The 13,380-nt window shown below is 38.7% G+C and overlaps 1 long non-coding RNA gene across 1 annotated transcript; it reads left to right on the plus strand.

Moving 5' to 3' along the window:
• The first annotated feature begins 6,639 nt into the window (after positions 1-6,639).
• LOC116443596 lies at positions 6,640-8,136 on the plus strand. Its single transcript, XR_004239993.1, has 3 exons — positions 6,640-6,742; positions 6,957-7,133; positions 7,714-8,136. It is a non-coding gene; the product is annotated as an uncharacterized LOC116443596 (long non-coding RNA).
• The last annotated feature ends 5,244 nt before the right edge of the window (positions 8,137-13,380 follow it).

Consider the following 13,380-nt stretch of genomic DNA (forward strand, 5'->3'; position numbering starts at 1 on the left):
GCAGCTCTGTGAAATCAGTTCCACGCTTCATGGGGAATGCCCTTCTGGTGATGCCCTTTCCTTTAAAACAGGAGGCAATCAGTCACTCAGCTCATCTCACCCCTGCAGCTACATCCAAAACAAAGTGTTCTTCAGAGAGGTGTGTTCTGTGCTATCCAAGGCATAGCTCTCAGCTCCACACCTTGGGAACTGTTTGGAGACCATGAGGCAGATAAGCACTGGCTTTGCAAGCAAAGGAAGGCATGCTGGACTTGGTGCTGGTTTTTCCTGCACCATGGAGCCTCATGTTTTAGAAGTCTAATTTGAAGGTGGTCATGGCTGAGATAGACAAGGAAGGTCACATCTAAGATGAGTACTTGACTGCTACCTATGCCAAAATAGCAAAATGTGTCCAGATCAAGAGCCACCATGTGCTAAAGGACCGTGTCTAAAGCCATCCCTGTCATGTTTCCTTCTGTGTTTAAGGGACACAAGCTTTAATTCAGAGTCTAGGATTGCATCACCATTTTCTCTGCTCCTCCCAATGTACACAAATGAGTTTCAGCCTGTTCTCTGATTCTTGCCCATTTCTTGCACAGACATCAGCTGTGGCCTTACCCACTTTAATGAAATGAGATGGAACCAAAATTTTATTGAGTGCAGACTTCAGAGCAGATGCTGCAACCTAAGCCTGATGCATGGCCCCCATAGCCATGACAAATAAAGGAGCAGCTGAGTTACCCTGCCTCTACTCCTCCTTTTCTGGAGAGATTGTTTAAACCTCAGTGTATTTACAAGCCTGTTGAGAACAGTAAATTTTACAGAAATTCTGGCTTCAAAAAGCTTTACTGCTTTCTATTCATTATCTCATTTCCCACATTATTAACTGTTTCCTAATACCCAGTTTTTTCCCTGTAAATAGAAGTGAAAGAGTGCTTGTAATAGCCTCCATTCCATGAAAGCCTGAAAGAACAACACATTATACTTTAATTGTTGTCTTAGTTGAGCATTCAGCAGCACTGGCTTCTATTAATAACACATGTACCTGGTGTCATTTCACAGTCTTGGTGTCTGAATGTGTTTTTATTTTTAATCAGAATAGACTTGTGATCGGTATTAATTTTTTGATAAAATTAAGACTCAGAAGACACTGTAGAGATAGATACAGTAAATTAAAGCTGACTTTAAAGATTATTTAATCAAAATGGGTCCAATTTTAAGACTGTGTTAGCTTTACACAGTTGAAAGCTTCACTGATTGCATTAAAATGGCTTTAGACACATGGTGTCAGAGCAGACAGAGTCATAAGTTAGCCACTTTTCTCCACCAGAAAACAAATTTCATGAAATTTTCAGGACATCATTCATTATACATTTCCTTTTGGTGCCTCCTTGAAATGCTCTGCTTCAGACACTTAAAACACAATCAAGATTACATAATCTCAGAAGTATTTTCTTCCTGAGTGTACAGTCCCTGATTGCATCCCAAGTAATGAACATATCAGTTTTATCTATTGATGTGGTCCTAAAATGTGTAAGTAAAGTTATAAATGATACTGAAAATCACTATCACAAGCGAGAGTAGAAACCCATTGTTAGTTTACAAACCCTAAATTCTAAACATTTAAGTTGTCTTGCTGTGCCCCAGATTGAAGACTGTTTTATAATCTCAGTGGTGGGTAACTTGGTGTGTGTAAGAAGAGTAGCTGCTTTCGTAAAATAGTAGAGTCAGTGTTTTTCTCATCAGAAGGGCTCTTTGTCTGTTGTGTATAAATGCCACATTTCTACTTTACTGAAGAAGACATTGTTCATGCATCAACCCGGCCAGCATTTTTTATTATGCACTTTTCCCCAACACTTTGTGCAGGTAAATCAGAAGTAGATGAAACCCTAAACACTTCCAGTTGCCTTTGATTAAGCATTATTTCAGATTTCTCAGCACTTTGTAGGATCAAGAACACAGAGCATCAAAGCTTACTCTGGCATGAAGACTGAGAAACGGCCACCATGTAAAAACTTCATGGAAGGTTTTTCTGTCTCAAGACCCTTCTGTCATCTGCAGTTATTTGAATCTTCCATAGCAGCAGTGTGAGATTGAATCATGAGCTGGTGTTGCTGCCTCTCAAGGATTTCTGGTCTAGTTGTTGTTAAGGTCTGTAGCCAGTTAATCTCCATTATGTAATAGATAAAATACATGCTTCTCCTCTTGAAAATTAACATCAGTTACAGTATTGATTTTAATCTAGTACTTTTGTATTGATAAAACACCATGTTTCCAAACAAGCTTTAATTGGTATATGGAACCAAAATCTTTGCATTAGAGTTCACTAAAGCCAGTCAGTTTTTCTGCACTGCAATAATGGAAGTTTATTTTTTAAAAGGCTATTTACACTGAAGTCTCAAGCTCAGAAAGGCAATAATTTCTCACACATTGCAGCCTCTATATATCAAGTAGAAGATTAATAGTAATTACTTTATTCTAGCATCAGATTATCTGCTAATACTTAGAAGTCTTTGGAATTACAGTTTGTGCTGTGTCACAGTGAGACACTTTATTCCTGCTCTGGATAAGGATCATTCTCTGCACAGATTTCAGCATGGCAGATTGAAGATATTAGATGATTCCTATACTTTAATTGGTCTGGTATGATTTTGGTTGTGTATGAAGAAACTGACTATAGACACTCCTTTCCTTTTGAAGTGATTGTTGGGGTTTTGTTGTTTTGGGCTGGGGTTTTTTAATCTTCTGAGCAGCCCACCTTGCTTTGGCATCAAAATTGTGACCAAGTAATGAGAAATTTTTTGGATATATATGATAATGGTCACAGTTCTGCTTGTGCCAGTTGAAACCATGTGAATGAAACTTGGCTCAAAACCAAGGCATATAATCTAAAATGTATATGTAGGTGTTCATATTACATCTATGGCATCTAAGCTCCTTTATAGAATGGTTATAGCCATCAGAGATCTACTTAATTCTGGGAACAGAGCTCCTTCAGCAGTTCATCTTCAAAGAAAAGTGGCTTGGTTCAGTTGTCCAAATACAGGCAGGAAGTTGCAGGGTTCCTGTATTGTGTCTGCTACCACTGAGGGGATGTCTCAGATGCCCCACGCTATCTCAACATTAGACACTTTTGCTTGGGCACCTGAACACTTCTGACAGTCACTGTGTTAGTTTTACAACCTTCCCCATCCCTAGTGCAATCATGAGCACAAAAATTGTTCAGGTGAAGCTGTCCAGAGCTGGACTCTCTAAAAATCTGAGATAATATTCACGAAAAGCCATTATTGCATTATATCAGAACATTACATTCTATTCAGCAGGAATGTGCTTTGAAACGCAAAGATGTCCATGTATCTTAAGAGCAGAAGGGTGTTTATATCCTTATGTAAGGATTAAGATGGGAGAAATGGGAGGAGGGAAGATAGAGACTGGAGGATGCTGTGTGAGAAGGAAAGGAATAAAGGAAAACAGAATGGAAGCAAAAGTAACTGAAAATTACTCAAATGACCCTACAAGAAAATGAACCTGCTTTGCCTGTCATTTTGCTTTTTAGATAGGTTGTGACTGTTCACTAAATATTTCAGGCAGATGGATTCTCTTACAGTTTGTTCGTGTTTTTCCAGCTCTAACTTGGAGTTACAAAAATAATACTGTGAATCATAAGAAAGTTTGCAAAATACAATGCCACACACATATCACTAACTTTGTTGCATATATGAAAGCTAAGTTCTGAGGAGAGAACCTGGACCTTAATGTAATATCCCAATGCCACTGCAATCAATTGTGAATATCCTCTGGATTTCACAGCGAACAGATTTTGACCTTGAAAGAATAGCTCTGTGTGAAAAAAAGTCCATCACTTAATGCAGTGTTTTGAGTTATTTTATTTGAAATATGTGTGCTGTATTCATATCCCCCAAAAGAAAAGCAAACATTTTTTGCTTGTCATACTGTTTCAAATGTATATCTACACGAGAAAAAAATCATATAGGAGCTGTGAATCACATTTTGAATCAAAGCCTTTAAAAGGTGGGAGAAGGCTGAGCCTTCCAGGACCTGCTGCTAGCAGTTCTCATTTTCTGTAAAGTGTAATCAGTTGTGGCACCAGCAGCACGAGAGCTGGATGTTGGTGCTGGCAAAGGAGTTCCTGTTGTGCCTTATGACTGGCTAAACATCTGAAGGGCAAAAGGAATCCTTTTGCTTTAAATATCTAACATTTATTTTAAAATTTAAACATGGAAGCTGTTCTTCTGAGAAAGGTACTAAAACTGGTAGGAGCGTGGTTTATGGTCTGTCACTGGGGAACCATGTTACTTTCCTGTAGTATGGTACATGCAGGATTAATAAGAATGCTTTGCTATTTCAGGTCTTGTGAAGCAATTTTTTAGGGCCATAAATTTTCCTGGTGATATTTTGTTTGTGCTGTCTGTAGGAAAAAGGTACCTTTGCATGAAATACTGGATGGCTAAAGGCAAACCACAAAATGAAATCCAGGGGCTGAGGGGGACTTGAAGAAAGGTTAGAAAGGGAAATCTGTGTATTTAACTTAAGAGGTGATGAAACATTCATCTAATTTATAAATCTTTGATGAGTGGGCTTTTGAGGTAGATAAGGATTGTTCAGGACAGCACTGAGCAGAACAGCTGAGAGCAGATAAAGTTATGCAGAGAAAGAAAAGGCTGTGATAATACATGAAAAAAGAAAACTTCCTTTGATTGAAGTCTACTTCCTTTGAGTGTTGGTCTCTGGAATAGTCTTCAAGGACAGCAACTGAAGTATTACTATTCTGAACTCTTTATTAACATTACTTTATATTACAGTAGTGAGCAGACTCTAAATGAGATCAAGGTCCTTTTTTACTGAGCCATAGCTGAGAGCAAAATATGTCATGAGATAATCCCTGACTTGGAAATCTAATGAGATTGATAAGGCATATAAAAAAGATAGGAAAAGTGAAGGCAGGAGAGATTTCCTAAGGTTACAACCCAAGTAAGTGATGGATTTATTTATTACTAATTTATCTAATGAAATAAAGCCACAATACATAGACTTTAAAAGTACAGCTGTGTACTAAGAGGAGATGATCCAAACAACCCTTTCCTGTGGAAAACTCTCCCATTTGCTATAATTATCTTACGTAAGCAGAGTACACAGTGGCATTGTGAGTGCATTGTAGGTTATCAGCATTTACCTCATAATAAGAACTGTTACACATTAACACTGAACATTGTAAGCTCCTCTTAACAATTTACAGATAGTTAATACATTTCCCTCATTGTTTTCCATTGCTGAAAAATGCATGAAAATGAACTTAAGAGAAACGTCCCTCTAGTGAGGATTGCATAACTCCAGTCAAGACACTGCAACAACCCCTAGTTATATGTAGATTATCTTTTCTTTAATAAGCGTACACTTATTTGGGAAGATCTTATGATGCTTAAAATTTTTTAGGAAGCCTGGAAAGCTTTGGTAATCCTGCAGTTCTCTGTGATTGCTGAGACAAAAGCTCTGTCTGGCAGGGGGCCATGTTTCACAATCAGAATTACCAAAAACCAGCACATTTATGTGCTGACTCTTGGCTCTTAGGAACAATATTCATGTCAAAAAATGTATTATACCACATGTCAGAAAATACTACTCATGTTCCTAGATTTCTTTTTTAATGACAAAATGCAGTATCAAGGTCCTAGCAGTACACACAATATTGTACAAATGCAGTTTTCAAATACTGAAGGAAGATGCATTAAGTAATACACCTCACAATTTGCTGACTTTTTGCACCCATTACAGAGATGAGATAAAAAAAAAATTTAAGAGAAGATTTGCTTAGAAGAGAATGAGCATTTGCAGGCTCATATAGCCCTCTGGCAGAATTGTGCAGTAGCAGATATATTTTTATGTACAGAAATATTGTGGAACTTGTTTTAAAAAATTATCGTTTCTTAGGATATACTTAACTTTGTGTAGATAAGTAGTTCTTTTTGGTCTTCATTTCTATTTCTTTACATTTTACCCCCTTCTTCTCTGTTTCCTGTATCTAATTTTCTATTGTCTTTTCTGTCCTTTTTTTAAAGAGTATTGCTCCCAGCACCTTGCCTCTGCCTTTCATGGCTTGTCTCTGGTTCTTCCCAGAAAACTGCAAAGGCAATCTGCACAACAGAAAGTCAGTGAGTTTTAAATGAAAAAGGGTGCTGGTGGGGCATTCATCACACATTTATATGCCTCTATACATGTCTACAAAAAACCCCAAACCTAAAAATCTGTGTTCCATAAAATCACCTTTCAGGTTTTAAGACAGCTGAAGATACACAGATATATATTGTGGGAATGAAACCCTTAAATATAGATAAATTATTATTCAGTGGGATTGTCTCAAGTTTCTTGGGTACACAGAACCCACAGTGCCTTTTCTCATTATATTTCCCTTCTTTTTTTTTTGAGTGCAGCTCTTGAAATATGCTTGACATTGTGCAGACACAGAGGCACAGGTTCGGTTGCAATGTATGTGCAGTGTAAATACATGAGAGAAGTACTACTCCCTGTAAACCCTTGTCAATGTTTCGTTTCCTTCCTTCACCCAAAGGATTTCTCCTGATTGTCCCTTCTCTCCAAGTGCAAAATGTCCCTGGACAGATGTTTAAGGGGATGTTTCTTTCCTTCACCTCAGATCACCATCTGGCAGATTCCTGTTCAGCAAGGCCCCACAGGAGAGGATGAAGACTCAGATGGGAACTGGTACATTGATGGTTCTGCCTAAAAGGTAGGGACTTACCCACGTTTCTGTTCTGTGCTCCTCCCTCGCTGTTTCCTCTCCTTGCAACCTTCACCCACTGCTTACAATCTTCCATTTCTCAGAGGACCTGTAGGTTTGTCATTTTTCCCTTTCCTCCTCTTTTGTACCTTACACACCTGACATGAAGTGCTTTTGTTTCTCATTTTGATTACTTTTTGTTTCCTCCTTTCTCTACCTGCAGACACCTGTAATGCTGCTGAGCCCTTCAGCTCCTTTCCTCAGAGGACACTAATATTTGGGACGAGAAGACATAGACATCCCTGCAGTTGGGCAGCTGACAGTAACTACAGCATGTGCTGCTTGCCAAAGTTGTCTCCAGTTCTGATTGGGGGCTACATTTAGCAGTGATCAACTTTTGGTAATTGTAATTGAGGCTTTTAAAAACCATGTGGCATTAGTAATTATAGATGTTAGTCTTTTCTTTCCTTTCCAGTGCTTGTGGCTGTAGATGAAACATTTTCCACAACACACTATGGAAAATTTAAAGTCACAGGAGAACTAGAACTTTCAGAAAAATCCCCAGAGACTGACAAGCTGTATGATAAAACCTGATGAGCTGGTGACAGAGCAGGGTGCTGAAGAAATGTCAGCCAGTACTGCAGCTCCAGCTGCATACACTTGAGAACTGGAGTTCAGGGAGATTAATCCCTCGTTAGAAACACAGACCCTTTATACCTCCTGTAAGTGGTTGAGCATAAGAGATATTGACATCTCTGAAAAGATGGTGAATGTACAGAAAGCAAGTTAGAGAGCCTGTGCAGAAGGGTTGCAGCTGATCTGCCTGCAGTACCTTAAGTCCATCTGGCTTAGATGTGCAGAATACTCACAGCAACAGTCTTTGGCAAATGGTTACATAGCTGCAGTGAAGCCTCAGGCATCATTGCTCTTGGTACTTAAGACAGCTACCTTAGAGCTAATTATCTCTCTCTGTGCTCTAGTCATGCTCTCTGAAAGAAGTCATCCATCAAGAGGTGCTTGGTGTGTCACATGAATCTTCAGTGGACTCTTCAAGGTGCCAGCCACTGTCCTACCAGACACCAGCTCCTCCTCGCTGATCTGAACAAGGATACATGGACATCAAGGAGGCTGAGGTGGAACAGCCTCCTCCCCTGCCCTGCCTCTGTTTAGGGTGGCAATAACACCTTGCTGTTGGATGTTTCATGGGGCAGTGCTGTGCAAGTGAGAGAGAACAATGGCAGGATGGGCAGCAATTCCAGCACAGTGTCCTTTGCAATTCAGCTGTGCAGAAACTGCCCTTTTTGTGCCGTTCACCAAAATGCGGAAACTTGTAAAATACGGTGCTGTCTCAAAATTATTTATGTGCAAGCTCAGAAGGAATGTGATAAGCTCTATTGGGAAAAGGCAAAACTAGGTAAACAGGCAACACCACTGAGAATGAAGCTGAAGCTTGACAAGCACAATATAAAGCACATTGAAAGGAATGATTTAAGTTATAAGTACACACAGATGGTCCCTGAACTAGCCTTAGTCACAAGCAGTAGAGAATTGGATTTTGCAGCAAACAGCTCTCAGTCTGCTCAGAGATTGGGAAAGCAAAAGCATTTAGCTACATTAAGGATGAGAGAAAATTATGTGTTCAAAATCAGGGCTTGTACATACATGTTGACATATGGCAGTGATTTCCAAAGTGTTTAAATAAATGGGACTGGCAATCAGACTATTTTTTCACATCACCTAAATGGAGATTAGAAAGTCTGCAGGTAATTAATTTCATGGAAATAAGGGGGAACTTACTTGTCAACATCTATAAACACCAACCTGCTTGCTCCCAGCCCTCATCAGTGCAAAAGGCATTGAAAACCAGATTGCCTTTTACAGATAATCAGTGTTACCTCTGTCTTCCATGACTGGAGAAAAACAACTTAAATTAACAGTCTGGTATAGCAAGTCTGGATTTCAGGCTGCCCTATGCAGGGTAGTTGCCTGGGTATAGTTCAGACCATTCCCTTCTTGAGCTCCCTATCCCACTGGTTCTGGGCAGCTCCTCACTGGGTGTGGGAAGCTGAATAGCCCTGTTAGGAAATATTTACTTTATATAGGCTTTATAGGCTTTAAAGATTTTGAGAATTTCACTCTGAGAGGTATCTCACTGTGTTTAGATAGGAAACCTGAGTACTTAAGGCAGATGCAACGATTCAATCTTTTGGACCAAATGCTTGTTTGTACATCTGTAGACAGTAATTTGAACACTACAAAATTCATCTGCTACTGAATCAGAAATAGGTGGCTCAGTATCCCTAAAGATCTGAACACTGTAAAAACCCTGAGTCATGAGTTTTAACTAGGGATTTTTTAAGACTGGAATTCTCCTCAAGGAAACACATTTCAAATGATCAGAGCTACTGTGAAAGCAGAAAAGTTGTGGCCAATGGATGGCTGCAGACACTGATGACCTAGATATAGATGAAATATTAATAGAAGACCATCATGACTCAAGACCAAATGACAAATATGACTCATTATGACCAAGAGATCAACTTTAAGCAAAAACCCATTCAAATCAATAATCAGAACTGAAACTAGACAGGGAATGTATGAAAATAATTTCTGCTCTGCAATACATACATAAAAAAAGTTGTATGCTCCCCTCCTGAAATCGCAGATTTATTTTCATAAATCCTTCAAACCTGCAAGGTTAATCTGTAGCAAAGGATAAATAGCCTTCAAAAAGGAATAATTAGACAGTAATAGTTGCACCATAGGCCATTATTTGAAAAATAATATAAAACCCCACATCTAAATACCCTCACTATTGCATTTACTACCCAGTAATTCTCAAGTTACCTGAGTTCCAATAAAACATTCAGGCACAGCGAAGCTAAAAAGCATACACAGCACAAAGCATTTTTTAGATAGTCAAAAATGGTATTGCATACAATTGAAAATGGGAGATGTAATTTAACTCTACATATAGATGTAGTATCTGGCAGCAGACACCTGCATTTGTACAGCTAAAATCCAGGAAGGCCAACAAACCACAAGGAACAGCATTTGGCATGGCAGCTCCCCACTATCATGTGTGGAAATAACCATCATTGTCAAAGTCATGTCCTGCTTTTCAGTAACCTCACATTTTAATGGCATTATGATGTTACTTTTCAGGAGCCTCAATGAATTTGCTTTGGTATTTTAATGAGATCGTACATTAGGATTGCTATTTGCTTTCCCAGAAGTAGCTATTACACTGCTTTGTGCCCACACAATAGTGCCTTCATACCTCCACATTGGCAGTAAAACTTCTTTCCGATGTAATCTCAAGGAACAGTGATTTTATATTAACTTAAATGGGGCCTGCTAAATATATATGAATACTGCTTTGCCTCCCCAGGACAGTGTGTTATTTGCAGCATGAATGCAAACATATCTGAAGAAACAAAAACATAAAATTGTGTGTTATAAAATGAATGGGGAGAACAATGTTACTGTCCGTTACTCAGGTACTTCATGCTGTAAATCAGCTGGAAAACCTTGCATAAATCAAATAACTGAAAATAGTATGAACCTGAATTTTCTTTTGTTTATTAATGAACACAGTCTTGAAAAAAATTTTAAAAGCATATGTCCAAACCTAAGATATTGATAAAACCACCAAAAAATGAATACCAAAGCACAGCAAAACCTCAGGTCAATTTACTTTCTTGCTGGTGAGCTCAGCAATTTAGGTGCTCAAATACACTCCTGCTTCCATCAATTCCTACCCTTCTAATTTCCTACACTTCCCTTCTCCATTAAAAAAAAAAAAAAAAAAAAAAAAAATTGGACAGAAAATGAGGTTTTCAGGGCCTGAGCAGCCACTCACCCTTGCTGAGGAAATGACAAACACAGAGTAGGTTTGGTCTTACTCATGCAAAAAGGCACAGTCTTTCTTTCAGAAATAGTCTATAACTTGAACAGTTGCAACCTGACTTTGGAAATAGGACTCGTGAGTGATGGGCTTTGGAAGAAAGATAAGTGAGCAGAAACTTTTTTTGCAATCCCCATTGTTGGGAGGGTTTTGCCTCTCTAGCAGGTCACCACATAGTCACCATGCTGGAGGCTGATACAGGGTGGCCATGTGCAGTGCTGTCAGCATTTATCTATAACGAGTAAAGCAGCAGAGAAACACAGCCCATGCACTTGGCTGCTCTCACGTTCCCGGTGTGTCGTGGCTGAACAGGCAGCGCTCTGTTCGTGTTCCCTGTGCTCAGAGCCAGGTGACCACTGCTCTGATCTGCTGGCCTTGGGCTCCAAGAGTGTCCAGCTGTGTGTCTTAATCATTTTTGGACCAGAGCTGGATTGTGTAGCTCTTTGCAGTGAATGCAAACACTGTGGTGGCACCATCAGCGCCTGAGTCAGTCCGTTCCTTCTCTCTCATCAGTGCAGATGTGGAAAGGCCACTTCCTTCCGAACCTTGGTTAAAAACACTCTGACACATCTGAACTAAATTCTTCTTGGTTCACAGCCTTGCCTGATTTTTTGTTACCTTCATGTCTCCCAGAGAGAAAAAGGACTCAGCAATGATTCCACTTGCTGCCTTTGAAACCACAGTGCTACAGCAAAGAGACATCTCCTAATTGCTCTGGTATTCCCTGGCCTGGGCCACACACTGACCAGTTCCAGAGATTAATCCTGTTTGTTAAATGAAGTGTTACAAATGGCTAAAATATATTATCTGACATGCTGAAAAGTAAAGTGGGACTTTCCAAAGTTAAGTAATGTAAACTGGGGGACTATCTTCATTAAAACACAGATGGGTCTGTGAGGAACTGCAGGACAGAGAGCTTTGACAATCTGTATAAATGCTTTAATCTAGAAATGAGAATCTGTGACTGCATACTTTTGGCTGAGCATAAAACCTCAGGAGCCATAGTCTTTGTAGTGGCATTTAAAGACAAAACACCATATCTGAAAGAGAAAATTGCCTAAAATAGAGTTACCTAGATAAGCTAGAACATGTCACTCTGGGGACAAAAATGAAAACACAAACCAACTCAACACAATGCCAAGATAAATACAATTTAGACCATTTCTTAGATTAATAAATGCAACAATTTATAAATTAGTCCTTTGATCCGAAGCAGCATGTAGAAAAAAAAATTTATAATATTGCTTCCTTAAATAGGTCTCTCTCTTTAAAATGGCAAAAATGAATGAAAACACCTGATAACATGGAATGCACCAAATTTATCCTTTAGCAAGTTTAATGAATCTACATCAAGGTTTATGTGAGAAAAGGAGGTTGGGGATCCTTTTCGATGTGACTGGTTTACCCCGTCACAGGTTTTTTTCCAGTGTTATATTTGCAGATGGAAAGGTTTGCCTGAATCCCATGGCAGGAAAGTTCTGTGTGCACTTCAGAGCTGCCCAGTGGTGTGTGGCTGAGATATCTTTACTTGCTTATTTAAATGCACTCTTAGACACTGTCCAGAGTCTTCTGTTTACTGCCTTTCAATAGGGCTGTGTAAGTCCTCAACAATGTTTATAATAATAAGGAAGCTGTGCCCAGCTATAAGGTGTGGATGTAAAAATCTTATTCTCTTCTGCTCTGTTGGTGACCCTGGATTTTGTTCTCTGGATGCTTCCAGGTTACTGCCTTTAGTACTGGTGTTATTTAATACATTCAGGCTACCGGCAGATCTTGGTGCTTTCCATGCCAAGTCAAATAAATTCAGCTACTATGCCCAAAAGATAAAACTACTTGTACATTTGTCATCAAATAGCACTTCTGGCATCCATTAATATGGAATATGAGTCTCTTCTCTATTAATGCTGAAGGGCTTATTAGAAATTGGACTCATACAGTAGCAGAAACCAAACTTTTCTTTTCAAAAAGGAAGTTTATTGTTAAGACCTTCACATTAGAAGCTAAAATTATTTATAATATACTTTGGGCTCATTCTTTATATTATAAAGTTTTCTTGAATGGCTGACACCAAACATTTCACCCAGAAATGCAACTTAGCTAATCAATAAATAAAATAACATTCACTCTTTCTTTCATAAGACACCACCTTTAATTGCTGATCAATTTTTGATTCCCTTTTTCATTGGATATTATTTATGTTTTGAATTTGGTTACATTTTAATAAAGTTTTGAGGTTTGCGGGTTTTTTTTCCTGACGTATTTTTGAACAATCAAGGAGTTTCTGTACATAAAAAATTGGAAGGGAACCTCTGACTTTTACAGACAGTTCATCAAAATACTGAGACAAAAAGTCCCAACATTGTTGTCTGTGACTTACTATAAGGACAATGAAGCAGAGCAGTTGGTATACGCCTGTAAAAATGAGGGGGTTTTTAGTAAAAGTTGTAGAAATCTCACAAAGAATAGAGAATAAACTTGAATAATGGCAATGATGACACATTCCCAACAAAGCCAGGACAATAATTGAATAGAGCAGTGGCTTTTAAATGTAATAGCACTTATGAATTATGGCTAAATGGCCTGAAGTTAAATATATATGGTATTGCTGATATTAGTTGAATTCAGCTTCTTGCAGGATTATCCCAGATCTGACTGGCAGACATAGGAAAAGTAATATTTCTCATGTAAAATAAAATTAATGAGGTGTTTGACTCAAAGAGCTGAGTTCTGCTGTAAGGCT

This window comes from Corvus moneduloides, chromosome 4, assembly GCF_009650955.1.
Source record: "Corvus moneduloides isolate bCorMon1 chromosome 4, bCorMon1.pri, whole genome shotgun sequence".
Classification (NCBI taxonomy): domain Eukaryota; kingdom Metazoa; phylum Chordata; class Aves; order Passeriformes; family Corvidae; genus Corvus; species Corvus moneduloides.